At 37.9% G+C, this 15,089-nt stretch overlaps 1 pseudogene; it reads left to right on the forward strand.

The window, feature by feature from the left end:
* Window positions 1-4,453: 4,453 nt before the first annotated feature.
* Window positions 4,454-4,552, forward strand: LOC122151503 (annotated as a pseudogene).
* Window positions 4,553-15,089: the final 10,537 nt, after the last annotated feature.

The following is a 15,089-nucleotide window of genomic DNA, read 5'->3' on the forward strand; positions in this document are numbered from 1 at the left end:
TTGGTCTTCCTTATTCATTGTCCAGCTCTCACATACATATGTTGTTGTTGTTGTTGTGTGCCGTCGAGTCGGATCCCACTCATAGCGACCCCTCCTTGGGTTTCTGAGGCAGTATCACTACGGAAGTAGATTGCCCCATCTTCCTTCTGAGGAGTGGTTGGTGGGTTTGAACCGAATACATATGAGGCAATTGAAAATATTATGGCTTGTATCAGGCACACCTTAGTCCTCAAGGTGATATCTTTGCCCTTCAGCAATTGAAAGAGGTCCTTTGCAGCCGACTTGCCCCGTGCTATACATTGTCTGATGTCCTGACTGCTGCTTCCATTTGTGTTGATTGTAAAACCAAGCAGTGTAGTCTTTGACAATTTCAATCTTTACTGCATTTATCGTGATGCTGCATATAGGTTCAGTTGTGAGGATTTTTGTTATTGAAATGTAAGCCATACTACAGACTGTATTCTTCAACTTTCATCAGTAAGTGCTTCAAGTCATCCTCACTTTCAGCAAGCAAAGTTGTGTCATCAGCGTATCGCAAGTTGTCAATGATTCTTCCTCCAATCCTGATTCTATGTTTTTCTTCATATAATCTAGCTTCTTGGATTATTTGCTCAGCATATAGATTGAATAAGTATGGTGAAAGGATACAACCCTGATGCACTCGCTTGTTGATTTTAAACCATGCAGTGTCCCCTTGTTGTGTTCGAATGACAGCCTCCTTCTCAATGTACAGTTCCTCATAAGTACAATTAAGTGTTCTTGAATTCCCATTCTTCTCAATGTTATCCACAATTTGCTATGATCCACACAATCAAATGCTTTTGCATAGTCAGTAAAGCACAAGTAAACATCTTTCTGCTAATATTTGCTTTGAGCCAAGATCCATCTGACATCAGCAATGATATCCCCTGTTCCACATCCTCTTCTGAATCCAGCTTGCATTTCTGAAGTTCTCTGTCAATATAGTGCTGCAACAGTTTTTGAATTATCTGCAGTAAGATTTTACTTGCATGCGATATTAATGATATTGTTTAATAATTTCCACATTCTGTGGGATCACCTTTCTTTGGAGTGGGTACAAATATGGATCTCTTTCAGTCAGTTGGCCAAGTAGCTGTCTTCCAAATCTCCTGGCATAGCCGAGTTAGTGCTCCCGATAGGACATCATTTGTTGAAACATATCATTGGGTATTCTGTCAATTCCTGGAGCCTTGTTCTTCACCAATTCCTTCAGCGCAGCTTCAACTTATTCCTTCAGTACCATTGGTTCTTGAACACATGCCACCTCCTGAACTGGATGAAGATCAAGCAATTCTTTTTGGTACAAAGACTGTGTATTTCTTCCATCTTCTTTTGATGTTTCTTGCATCACTGAATCTTAGAATCTTCAACCATCGAATCTTTTAGTATTGCAGCTAAAGGCTTAATTTTTTTTCTCAGTTCTTTCAGCTTGAGAAATGCCAAGCATGCTCTTCCCTTTGGTCTTCTAACTACAAATCTCTGCACATTTCATTGTAGTAATTGGCTTTGTCTGCTCCAGCTGCTCTTTGAAATCTGTTCAGCTCTTTTATCTTGTCATGTCTTCCATTTTCTTTAGCTACTCTTTGCTCAAGGGCAAGTTTCAGAGTCTCTTCTGACATCCATTTTGGTCTTTTCTTTCTTTCTTGTCTTTTTAATGACCTCTTACTTTCTTCATGGATGATCTTTATGTCATCCCACAGTTCTTCTGGTTTTTGGTCACTGGTGTTTGATGCATCAAATCTATTCTTTAGATCATCTCTAAATTCAGGAGGGATATATTCAAGATCATATTTTGGCTCTTGTGGACTTGTTTTAATTATCTTCAACTTTAAGTTGAACTTGCATATGAGGACTTGATGGTCCGTTCCACAATCAGCTCCTGGCCTTGTTTGGGCTGAAGATATTGAGCTTTTCCAAAGCCTCTTGCTACAGATGTAGTTAATCTGATTCCTGTGTACTCCATCTGGTGAAGTCCACAAATATAGCTGCCTTTTGTATTATTGAAAAAAGGTATTTGCAATGAATAAGTCATTGGTCTTGCAAAAGGCTATCATGCGATCTTCAGTATTATGTCTGTCACCAAGGGCAAATTTTCCAACTACTGGTGATTCTTCTTTGTTTCCAACTTTTGCATTCCAGTGATAATAAGCACATCTTGATTGAATGTTTGATAAATTTCAGACTGTAGAAGTTGATAAAAATCTTCAATTTCCTCCTCTTTGACTTTGGTGGTTGGTGCATAAATTTGAATAATAGTTGTATTAATGGGTCTTCCTTGTAGGCGTATGGATATTATCCTATCACTGACAACATTGTACTTCAGGACAGATCTTGAAACATCCTTTGTGAGGATGAATGCCACACCATTCCTCTTCAATTTGTCACTTCCAGCATAGTAAATCATATGGTTGTCTGATTCAAAATGGCCAAAGCTGTCCATTTCAGCTCACTAATGCCTAGGATATCAATCTTTATGCATTCTATTTCATTTTTGACAACTTCCAATTTTCCTAGATTCATACTTCGTGTATTTCATATTCTGATTTTTAATGGATGTTTGCAGCTGTTTCTCTTCAATTTGAGTTGTGCCACATCATCACACAGAGGTCCTAAAAGATTTATTTTATCCATATCATTAAGGTTAGCACTACTCTGATGAGGCAGATCTTTCCCAGTCCTATTTTGAGTGCCTTCTGACCCAAAGGGCTCATCTTCCTGTACTGTATTGGACAATGTTTCCAAGCTATTCATAAAGTTGCTGAGTAATGTATCAGACAGTGTTTCTCTGCTATTCATAAGTTTTCCCCTGGCCAATTTTTTGAGAAGTATACGGGCTCTTCCTTCTTCTTAGTCTGTCTCAGTCATTAAGCTGCATTGAAATCTGTGCACCTGTGCAACCCTGCTGGTGTTTGAAACACCAGTGGCACAGCTTCAAGCCTCACAGCAACGTGCAAGTTCCACAGGATAACAAAATGACAGACAAGTTTGTCTCCCTTAACTGTTGGAAACCTCTCAACCCTCCCCTTCCCTAATTCCCATCTGGATCCTCCCACTTTGTGGTCCCTGGCTACTCCCTCCTTTTCCTGTCTCTAGGGGGCTGGAGCCTGCCTGTCTCCCACCCCTTACCTGGATCCTGCTGCTTTTTTTTTTTTTTTTAATGTGTTTTCATGTGCTGCAAATATATTTATGAATATAGTAAAGAATATGGAACCAACATTATGAAAACTTCTTAGCTCTAACAAAACATCTTGAAGGAATGAGTCTCAGGGTTTGGGTATTCAGTACCATAATCTTGGGGAACATCAAGGTCAATTGGCACAAAATAATCCACAAAGAAAATATTCTGTATCTTATTTTGGTGAGTAATGACTAGCATTTGAAACTTGTGAATGGCCATCTAAGGTGTAACTATTTGTCTTTCCATGCTCTGAGCAAAGAAGAGCTAAGAAATCAAAGATGCAAGGGATAAGTTAAGGCAAAGGACTAATGGACTGCATGAACCTCAGCCTCCATATCTCTGAGACCAGAAGAACTGGATGGTATCCAGCTGCCATGACCAATGTTTTGAAGGAATCACAAAAGAAGGTCCTGGATAGAGTAGGAGAAAAATGTGGAACACAGCCCCAAATCACAAAAAATGGTCAGGCTCACTGGTCAGATAGAGATTGGTGGAACCCCTGAGACTATGGACCTTAGTCACCTTTGAAGCCTGGAAATGAACTTAGCCCCATGATTCAATTTTCAGCTAAACAATGACAGGTCTATAAGGTAAACAATAACAGCAGGGAGGTAAGCACTCCTTAGAACAATCAAACATTGGAGATCAAAAGGACAACATTTGCCCAGAAACAAAGTTCAGAAGCCAGGAAGGGAAAGGATAGAAGGAAAAATGGAAATGGGAAACACAGGGAGAAAGTGGCATGAATGTCATTATATTGTGGGGATTGCAATTAATGCCATGACACTAAATGTGTATGAATTGTTGAATGGAAAACTGCCAATTTGCAATAAAAAGTTGAAAGAAAGAGACAAATTTCTATGTAATTTATAGTATCCAAACATATTAGCGAGCATGCTACCCTAGAAAGAGGAATTATTTTCAAATTTGTAGTAGTGTCTTTTTATGTGTATATGTATGTCATCCCACCACTCGTCTGTCAGTTTGTCATACTGTGGTGGCTTTAATGTTGCTATGAGGCTGGACACTATGCCACCAGTATTTCAAATACCAGCAGGGTCACACATGGTGGGCAGGTTTCAGTGGAGCTTCCAGACTAAGACGGACTCAGAAGAAGGAAGGGACCAACCACTTCTCAAAGAATTGGCCAGTGAAAACCTTATGAATTGCAGTGAAACACTGCCTGATATATTTCTGGAAAGTTATGAATGCCCTGAAACATTGTCTGATATAGTGACAATTAAAGCAAGTCCAGTGCTCACTTTGGCAACACATATGCTAAAATTGGAATGACAAAGAGAAGATTAGCATGGCTCCTGCACAAGAATGACATGCAAATTCATGCATATTTTTTATGGGAAATGAATTTGTTTTGTAAACTTTCACCCAAATTACAATATTAAAAAAAAAAAAAAAAAAAAAACCAAGTACATGAGAGCCAAAATATGACCTTGATTATATTCCACTTGAATTTGGAGACTACCTGAAGAATAGATTTGACAAATTGAACACCAATGACTGAAAACCAGGTGAACTGTAGGATGACATCAAGAACATCATACATGAAGAAAACAAAAAGTCATTAAAAAGACAGGAAAGGAAGAAAAGACCAAAATGATGTCAGAAGAGACTCTGAAACTTGCTCTTGAATGGAGAGTAGCTAAATCAAATGGAAAAAATTATCAGATAAAAGATCTGAACAAAAGATTTCAAAGAGCAGGTGGAAAAGACAAAGTCAAATATTATAAAGAAATGTGCAAAGATCTGGAGTTAGAAAACCAAAAGCGAACATGCTCAGATTTCTCAAGCTGAAAGAATTGAAGAAAAAAATTCATTCTCAAGTTGCAGTATTGAAAGATTCTATGGGCAAATATTGAATGATGCAGGAGACATCATAAGAAGATGGAAGGAATACACAGAGTCACTGTATTAAAAATAATTGGGCGATATTCATATTTTTCAGGAGATGGCATGTGATCATGAACCAGTGTTACTGAAGGAAGAAGTTGAAACTGCATTGAATGAACTGGCAAGAAACAAGGTTCCAGGAATTGGCAGAATACCCACTGAGATGTTTCAACAAGCAGATGCTGCAACAGAGGCCAAGAAATTTGGAAGACAGCTACATGGCCAACTAACTGGAAGAGATCCATATTTGCACCCATTCCAAAGAAAGGTGATCCAAGAGAATGTGGAAATTATCAAACAATAACATTAATATCACATGTCTGTAAAATCTTGCTGAAGATAATTAAAAAATGATTGCAACACTGTACTGACAGGAAACTTCCAGAAATTTAAGCGGATTTAGAAGAGGACATGGAATGAGGATTATCACTGCTGATGTCAGTTGGATCTTGTCTGAAAGCAATGAAAGCAGAAAGATTTTACTTGTGTTTTACTGACTATACAAAAGCATGACTATGCAAAAGCATTTGACTGTGTGGCTCATAACAAGCTATGGATAACACTGAGAGGAATGGGAATTCCATAATACTTAATTGTGCTCATCAGGAACCTGTACATAGATGTAGGCTGTCATTCTAACAGAACAAGGGGATGGATACTGAATGGTTTAAAATCAGGAAGGGAGTGCTTCAGGCTTGTATCCTTTCACCATACTTATTCAATCTGTATGCTGAGGAAATAATCTGAGAAGATGCACTATATGAAGAACATGGGATCAAGATTGGAGGAAATCTCATTAACAACCTGTGATATGCAGATGACACAATCTTACTTCCTGAAAATGAAGATGACTTGAAGCACTAACTAATGAAGATCACAGGCTATAGCCTTCAGCATGGATTACACCTGAACATAAAGAAAACAAAAATGCACACAACTTGATCAATAAACAGCACCATGATAAATGGAGAAAATATTGAAGTTGTCAAAGATTTCATATTACTTGATTACACAATCAACACTCATGGAAGCAGCAGTCAAGAAATCTTATGTCATATTGCACTGGGCAAATCTGCTACAAAAGACATCTTTAAACTGCTGAAGAGCAAAGACATCTCTTTGAAGACTAAGATATGCCTAACCCAAGCACAATATTTTCAGTTGCCTCATATGTATGTGAAATCTGGACAGTGAATAAGGAAGGCCAAAGGGGAATTGATGCTTTTGAGTTGTGGTGTTGGCAAACAATACTGAAAATGCCATGGACTGCCAAAAGAACTAACAAATCTGTCCTGAAATAAGTGCACCTGGAATGCTCCTTGGAAGAGAAAATGGCCAGACTTTGTTTCACCTAGTTGGATCACGTCGTCAAGAGGGACCATTCCCTGGAGAAAGATATCATGCTTAATAAAGTGAAGAGTCAGCGAAAAAGGGGAAGGCCCGCAATGAGATGGCAGCAATGATGGGCTCAGGTATAGCAAGGATTGTGAGGCTGGTGCATGACCAGGCAGTGTTTCATTCTGTTGTACATAGGGTTGGAACTGACTTGATGGCACAACAACATGTGTGTCATCCATAGCTAACAAGCAAAATTGCACATGCATCCACAAAAATGGTTTATCCTTATATTAGTTTCCCACCACTGCCATGATAAATTACCACAAAGTAGGTAGCTTAAAACAATAAAAATCATTTTCTCATAATTCTGGAAGGTAGAAATCCAAATTCAGGGTGTTTGCAGGGTCATGCTTTCTCTGAAGTCTCTAGTAGCAGTAGGTCTTTTCTTGTCTGTCTTAGTTTCTGGTATCTGCAGGTATTCATTGGCTTCTAGTATCTGCTTAACACTCTACTTCTACCTTCATATGGCTACCTTCCCTTTCCATCTCTCTCTGTTTTTTGATAAGGATACCAGTCTAATTGAATTACAGCCTACCTTGCTCCAGTATGATCTTATGTTAACAAATAACACCAGCAAAGACCTTATTTCCAATTAAGGTCACATGCACTACTGCCTTGGATCAGGATGTGAACATATCTTTTTGGGAGACACACATAAAACCCTAACAGCATAGCACTATGCCATTGAGTCAGATCCAACTCATAGCAACCCCTCCTTGGGTTTCCGAGGTGGTATCATTATGGAAGTAGGTTGCCCAACCTTCCTTCTGAGGAGTGGCTGGTGGGATTGAACTGCCAGCCTTCTGGTTAGCAGTCAAATGTCTTAGGCACTACGCCACTAGAGCTCCCAAACCCATAACTGTCTTCCATAAGTAAATCAAATTTCTTAGGCAATTTGGTGTGTATTCAGAGAAGTTTCCAATTACAGTTTTCAGACCAATTGGAATTTATTTTTCTGTTGACATGGAATCAATAATTTGGAGTGGCCCAACACTAATACATACTGGATGTTTTCTGCTGGTAACATCCAGCATCAAACAAGCCTTGGTAACGTGTCTGTCAAAGTGCCTTCCATTCCTTCTTTCTTTCTGAGAAAGTCTATTAAGAGCGTATCAATCCTGCTCTACCAAATTATATTGTGAAAATCTATAATATTGAATATTTTGTATTAATTTAACATCACTAAGAATACTGTAAAGGATCTCTGGTGATGCTGGGTTTTAGGTATTGTGTTTGCTAATCAAAACGTCAATGGTTCAAGCCTACCAGCTGCTCTGAAGGAGAAAGATGAGGTAGTCTGCTTCTGTAAAGATTTATAGTGTTGGAAACCCTATGGAGGTCACTATAAGCCAGAATCAAGTCAATGTGAGTGGGTTAAGTGTACTGAATGAACTACTAGAAATTTTAATGAGAATTTTCACTTGGTCTAGGGTTGAGCAGGCACTGAAGGGACCATTGTTTTTGTTAGCTACAGTCAGTAGTCCCTGATCCATGGTGGCCCCATGTACAAGGGAATTAAACTCTTCCAAGTTCTGTATTATCCTCATGATCAGTTGTAGGTCAGATTGTTGTGACTTATGGAGTTTTCACTGGCTAAATGGATGTAGATCACCAGGCCTTTTATTTCTGGTCCTTAGTCTGGAGGTTCTACTGAAACCTGTCCAACACTCAAATCTCCACTAACAAATGAATAGTAGCTGCATATGAGGTACATTGTCTGGTAAATAGAAACAGGTCTACTTCATGGAAGGCAAGAATTCAACTATGAGACCACCACTGTCCCTCAAAAAGTGGCATATTGTGACTTATGGATCCTTGTTTTCCCTTTCTCCACTACATGCCTCTTCCTGTATCTTATAATATATGAAGAGATGTGTTTGGGAAACCTCCAAAGAATGTAAACATCTCTAGATTTCACAAACTAAGAATTGTTATTAAATAGTCAAATTTATTCAACAATTAAAATAAATGTGACTATTGTCATTTTAAGAAATATTAGAGATATTTAAATGCAAAACATTTAAGAATTAAGAGACTGCTCAGAAACAGAGTAGCCACTTTGCTTGGTATGATTTACAGCTTTTTTGGAGGTGAGCAAGTGTGGTAAAAACTGAAACTCCTGATTTGATGATGTTGCCTGACATATCGCCTAGTATCTATATTAATTCCTCAGAGATGGCATTCTGTAATAGTGTCAGACTCAGGAATGAGATGAAAATTTTTATTATGTGCATAATTTATTATTCCCAACAGTATATGTGCATATGTGTATCTGTCTCTGCATGTTGATGTGTGTACCTGCATGTACTTGTGCATATGTATATATGTATGTGTGGGTTCCTTTATGTGTGCCCATGTGTCTGTGATTCTGTGTGTTTACCTAGCTCTTTCTGCTGAGAAGTCCTTGAAACAATGACATGTCAGTAGCAGTGAACACACTTTGCATGCATATTTTGTTTTCTAAATACTATTCCAACCAAAGGGAACAGGAGTCCCAGATCAAGGGCAAAGAAGGAAAAGATGAACCTGGAATGTCTTATGCCAGAAAGTAAATAAATGCTCAATAAGATTGGAGCTTGTAAAGAAAACACAGGAATCAGCTTGACGTGTCCCCCTCTGGCCAAAGAAGAGGTAATTGAGCATCAAAATAAATAATGATAGTAATTAAATAGGAACCTACAAGTACATACTGATATAAATAAATTAATGAATCAATAATAAGTGAAAGAAAAGGAAAAACTTTCTTACAGTGAATGCCAATTAATAAATGTAGAAGGAATGATGAAGTTTCAGCACTATTTTGTAAATATCACAATAACATATAATTCAGGTAAGAATGATCAATGGATGAAAGTTAAATAAGAGACAGGATATGTACTTACTTTGAAAGATCTTTCCATAAAATTGCTTGTTATTTATTTAAAATAGAAAAAAGTAAATTTAAAGTGGAGAAACCTCGTGAACACCACTTTAACCAAATGATCAAAGTTAATATCCCCCAAAATGGAACAGACTAACTAAATCATGTGTTCCTGACAGGGTTACTGAGAAGGACACAATATCAGTTTTATAGCATTTCTTTCAAAACTGCTTAATGTGAATCTAATCATGTGGAAACATCAGACTGACCCAAATTAAAATTAATTGGTCTGTATTCTTTAAAAGACTATAGCAGAAAAGAGAGACTAAGGAATATTTTCAGCTTATAGAATATGTCATCTAAACGTAATAGTGCCACCTCACAAAAACAACACCACAAAGATTAGATCCCAAAACTAGGAAAAAAAAAATTATAAAGGACACTATTAGAGCAATTGATAAAATTTGAAAATGGACTGTGGTTTAGTTGATAGTGTTATGTCAATGTTGAATTTCCAGTTTTTTGCATTGTGTTTTTGTATGTAGGAGATGTTCCACTTCTCAAATCTTTAAGGGTAATGAGGCATAGTGTCTGCAACTTATTTTCAAATTGTTTAGAAAAAAATATACATGCATAAATGAAGAAAGACAGAAAGATATATAAAGTACATGGGGAAAATGTTAAAAATGATGACTCTGATAAAGGATATACAGAAACTCTTTAGACTATTCCAACAGCTTTTCTGTAGGGTTGAAATTATGAGAAAATTGTTGTTATCATTAGCTGTCGTTGAGTCAGCTCCAACTCATGGTAACTTTATGTATAATAGAATGAAACATCATCCAGTCCTATATCATCCTCATAATCTTTGATATGTTTGAACCTGTTGTTTTAGTCACCATGTCAGTCCATTTGAAATGGAGGATTTCCCTTGTTTGTGCTAAACCTCTCTTTTATCAAATACAATGTCCTTTTCTAGTGGTTAGTCTTTCCTTTCTCTTCATCCTTGCTTCCACAGAATATTCTGGCTGTACTATTTCCAAAACTCATGGAAATAACTTCAAAGAAAACCAAACAAACTGATAAAAATCTTATAACAATTCCTGTTTATCAAAAAATATATATAGCTGAAAGTTCAGTATGAAACTTTATAATTCAAAGGCTTGGAATAATCAAGTACCAAAATTGTTGTTTTAAATGTTGTAACCATAATGCCACTTACCAATTCTTTCTATCTTACAATCCAATGTAGGATTTCCTCCTTTCCCAGAAGGCCAGATTATTATAGAATTGTAAACCCACTGCCATCGAGTCATATCCAACTCATAGCAACCCTTCTTGGGTTTCCAAGGTGGTATCACTACAGAAGTAGATTGCCCAACCTTCTTTCCAAGGAGTGGGGGTGGATTTGAACACTAGCCTTCTGGTTAGAGTCAGATGCCTTAGACACTATGCTACCAGAGCTCCTCATAGAATGGTATCCATAAACTTTCCTGTTCTGCTTGTCGAGTGGCACTCTGACAAGAATATACCACAAATGGTATGGCTTGAACAAACAGGAGTTTATTCTCTTACAGTTTGGGAGCCTAGAAGTCCAAGTTCAAAGTGCCAGGTGCTAGGGGCTGTGTGAAAGCCCTTCGACCTTGGGCTTCAGCTCTGCCTTTTGCTCCTGGACTGCTGAAGCTAGAGGCATCTCTTCACTCAGGCAGCTATTGGCTACTGAGGCTAACAAGTCCAATGGTGACAAACAAAATGGCACAGTCCTGATGTTACCAAACCACTCGGTGGGCCATTAATTCAAGTCCACTGAAAGTACCAAGGTCAGCAGAGCATGGCAGGCTGCTGAACAATGACATGGCTACATACAGAGTTCAAGCATGCCATAAGCTAGAGACTATTCCCAAAGCTGTTTCTTATATACAGGAAGCAGACCACCTACCCAAAGCAGCTACTCAGCTGCTCACAGTAGATTCTACCATGGAGTTCATTACCAGTTTCATCACGGGGAATACTACATTCAGCTGCCCAGTCACTCAACCAGGCCCAGCCAAGTAGACACACAAACTTAACCACCACATTTCCTCCCTTGAATCTTTACATTGAATTGTCATTTGGGCCAGAGCCATTGTTGGAATCCTGGAGTAGGAATCTTCCAGCTTCTGCAGAGCAACAGTTGGCATAGCACCAGCAGCTCTTTTTGACTGATTGTTGGAGTACTAGAAAATATTCTCACAATCTTTTCCCCTTTGCCAAATTTTTTTTTCTCCAAACATTTCTCTAGGAGGTGTTGGCCCTTGGAGCGTTCATATCATTATAAGCAAAGCTATAGCATCCTTAATTTGTAGGATGAATTATTATAAATCCCTGCTGAATGTCTCAGGAAGGTATGTAAGTCCACATCTTCAGTTCTTTCCCTATTCATTGACCAATAATAACTCTGTGATGCTATTCATTCTTTTGTTTAAAAATAACTAGTGTCTATACTTATAACTAAGGAATTTTGGTGGTGGTGTGCCTAAGGCATCTGACTGCTAACCAGAAGGTTGGAAGTTCAAATCCACTAGCCACTTAGCATAAGGAAGACAAGGCAATTTACTTCCATAAGATTTACAGTCTTGGAAACCCATCGGTGGTTGCTATGAGTTGGAATCAACTCAATGGCAGTGGTTTATACTTATAATTAAGGAGCTTTGTTGGTGCAGTGGGTAAGGCATTTGGCTGCTATCCAGAAGGTTGGCAGTTCAAACCCTCTAACTGTTCCACAAGAGGAAGATGAGATGATCTACTTCCATTAAGATTTATAGCTTTGAATCACTATGTGGGTTGGAAAGATTCGGAATCGACTCCTTGGCGGTGGTTTTGGCTTTATACTTATTATTGGATTTTAGGTCTTCTGTATTCAAATAAATATTTCCTTTTATTAAATTAATTTATATTCTCTATAAAAATTATTTAAAAAATTTTTTTTTGAGTTTTGGTTTTAAAAATTATAACAAGTAATGGTGCTTCAAAACACACATAATACTATGTTTAAATCATAGGTTTCTAAATCACAGGTTTCTAAATAATGAAATTAATAAATTTAGAAATGAACTGAACATTAGGAATTTCTCAACATTTTTCAGTTCACTTTCCTGATCTCCATTCTAAAATTTTGACTTAGATTTAAAACTATGACCCTTTCTGTAACTAACTCTTTCTTTCCTTTTTATTGTGATTTGGGTGAAAGTTTACAGAGCAATTTTGTTTTCCACTCAACAGTTCATGTGCATTCTGTTTCATGGCATTGACTACAATACCCACAACATAACAGCTTTCTTCCCACTTTCTCCCTGTGGTAACTTTTTCCTGTGTCCTTCTTTCCTATGCATCCCTGTCCTTTGAGCTTTCTCCATGCACAAATGCTGTCTCTCTGATCTCCCATGGTTGATTGTTCTAAGTGTGCGCCCACCTGGTATAATTTTTCACCTTGTAGTCCTGTCTATTGTTTGGCTGAAAGTTAAGCCATGGTAAGAGTTCAATTACAGGCCCAAAGGGTGACTAGGGGCCATAATCTTGGGGGTTTCACCCATCTGTATTAGACCAGTAAGCCTGATTTTTTTTTTTTTTTAAATGATTTTGAGTTTTGTTCTACATTTTTCTCCCACTCTATACAGGATCTCCAATTCTGGTCCTTTTGTGAGTAGTTATCAGCGGTGCCTAGGCACCAACTACTTCTTCTGTTCTCAGGATCATGTTGGCTGGGGTTTCTCTAGTCCACCAGTCTCCTGGGCTAATTGTTTCCATGTGTGTTTGACCCTCTTCACCCTTCTTTGTTCTGGAGGAAGAGAGACAAATAGTTGTATGGCTGCTTGCTAGCCTTTAAGACTGCAGTTGCTACACACCAAAATATGATGTAGAACAATGCTTTTGTGTGGTATGTTATGTTAATTGAACTTGATGTCCCCTATGACTGTGGTCTCAGACCCACAGGGCCAGTGACTAATTCTCTTAAAGTGTCTGATTGTGGCTAAGAAGTTGTCATAACTTTGTATCTGGTCACACTATTATATGTATGGATATTTTTTAAAAAATACATTTTATTGAAATATAATTTATGTACAGTGAAATACACAAAACTAAAGCAACATAGGTCAATGCATTTTTTTTTTTTTGGTAGTGTTTCTTCCCTTCTTCTCCCACTTCCCACTCCTGGTAATTAACATATTAAAAATAAACAAACAAACAAACTCACTGCCATTGAGTTGAATCTGACTCATAGTGACCCTTCCTTGGGTTCTGAGGCAGTATCACTATGGAAGTAGATTGCCCAATCTTCCTTCTGAGGAGTGGCTGGTAGGTTTGAACCACCAGCATTTTGGTTAGCAGTCAAATGCCTTAGGCACTATACCACCAGAGCTCCGAATCAACATATATATGGACCTTTTTATAACATCTAAATATATGTACATAGAAATATCATCTGCCAATACTGTATATGGTCAGGGGTATACATACCTACACATACTTGATCATCTTGCCTTTCTACCACTCACAGATTAATGTTTGTGATTATTGATAATGCATTATTATATATGTAAATGCATATACCATTGTTTTCTGTACCTATTGTGTTGGTCACCCATGTTTGGTGTATTGCCTTTCCCTTCATCCAAATCAATATATGTCTCTTATATAATCAGCAGTTTCCTTCCCCTCCCCTCCCATTCCTGGTAAACAATAAAGGAAATTTCCTTCCATGGATAAACCTTTCCTTGACTTTTTATAATACTCAATGGTTTAAAATCAGGGTTGTATCTTTTCACCATAATTATTCAACTTGTACACTGAGAAAATCATCCAAGAAGCTGGATCTTATGAAGACGATCATGGCATGAGAATTGGAGGAAGATCCATTAACAACCTGTGATATGCAGACGGTACGAACTTGCTGAAAGTAATGATGACTCGCACTTACTGATGAAGACTAAAGACTACAGTCTTTAGTGTGGATTATCCCTCAACATAAAGAGAAGAAAAACTAAACCAATAAGCAACATCATGATTAATGGAGAAAAGACTGAAGTTTTCAGGGGTTTAATAAACCACAAAAACCCAAACTCACTGCCATTGAGTCAATTCTGACTCATAGCGACCCCCAATGAGTTTCTGAGTGGGTTAATCTTTACAGAAATAGATTGCTCCCTCTGTATAACAGTAGGCAAATATGGTGCAAAAGACCTCTTTAATGTGCTGAAGAGCAAAGATATCTTTTTGAAGACTAAGGCTTTCCTAACTCAAGCTGGTGGCATAATGCCTAAGGTATTTGACTGCTATCCAGAAGGTTAGTGGTTCAAACCCACCAGCCACTCTGCAGAAGGAAGACTGGGTCTTCTCCAAAGATCTACCACCTCCAAAACCCAAAGGGGGTTGTTATGAGTTGGAATCGACTCAATGGCAGTGAGGTTTTTTTTTTTTTTTTTTCCCATATAGCACTGGGCTAATCTGCTGCAAAAGACCTCTTTAAAGTGCTGAAGAGCAAAGATGACTCTTTGAAGACTTAGGTATGCCTAACTCAAGCTGTGGTATTTTCATCCACCTCATATACTTATAAAAGCTGGACAATGAACAAGGAAGACTGAAGAAGACTTGATGTCTTTGAATTGTGGTGTTGGCAAAGAATACTTTGCCAAAATACCATAGACTGTCAGAAGAATGAATAAATCTATGCTGGAAGAAGTATAA

This window comes from Orycteropus afer, unplaced genomic scaffold (genome assembly GCF_000298275.1).
Source record: "Orycteropus afer afer isolate SDZICR_OR568_19922 unplaced genomic scaffold, OryAfe1.0 scaffold00492, whole genome shotgun sequence".
Classification (NCBI taxonomy): Eukaryota; Metazoa; Chordata; class Mammalia; order Tubulidentata; family Orycteropodidae; genus Orycteropus; species Orycteropus afer.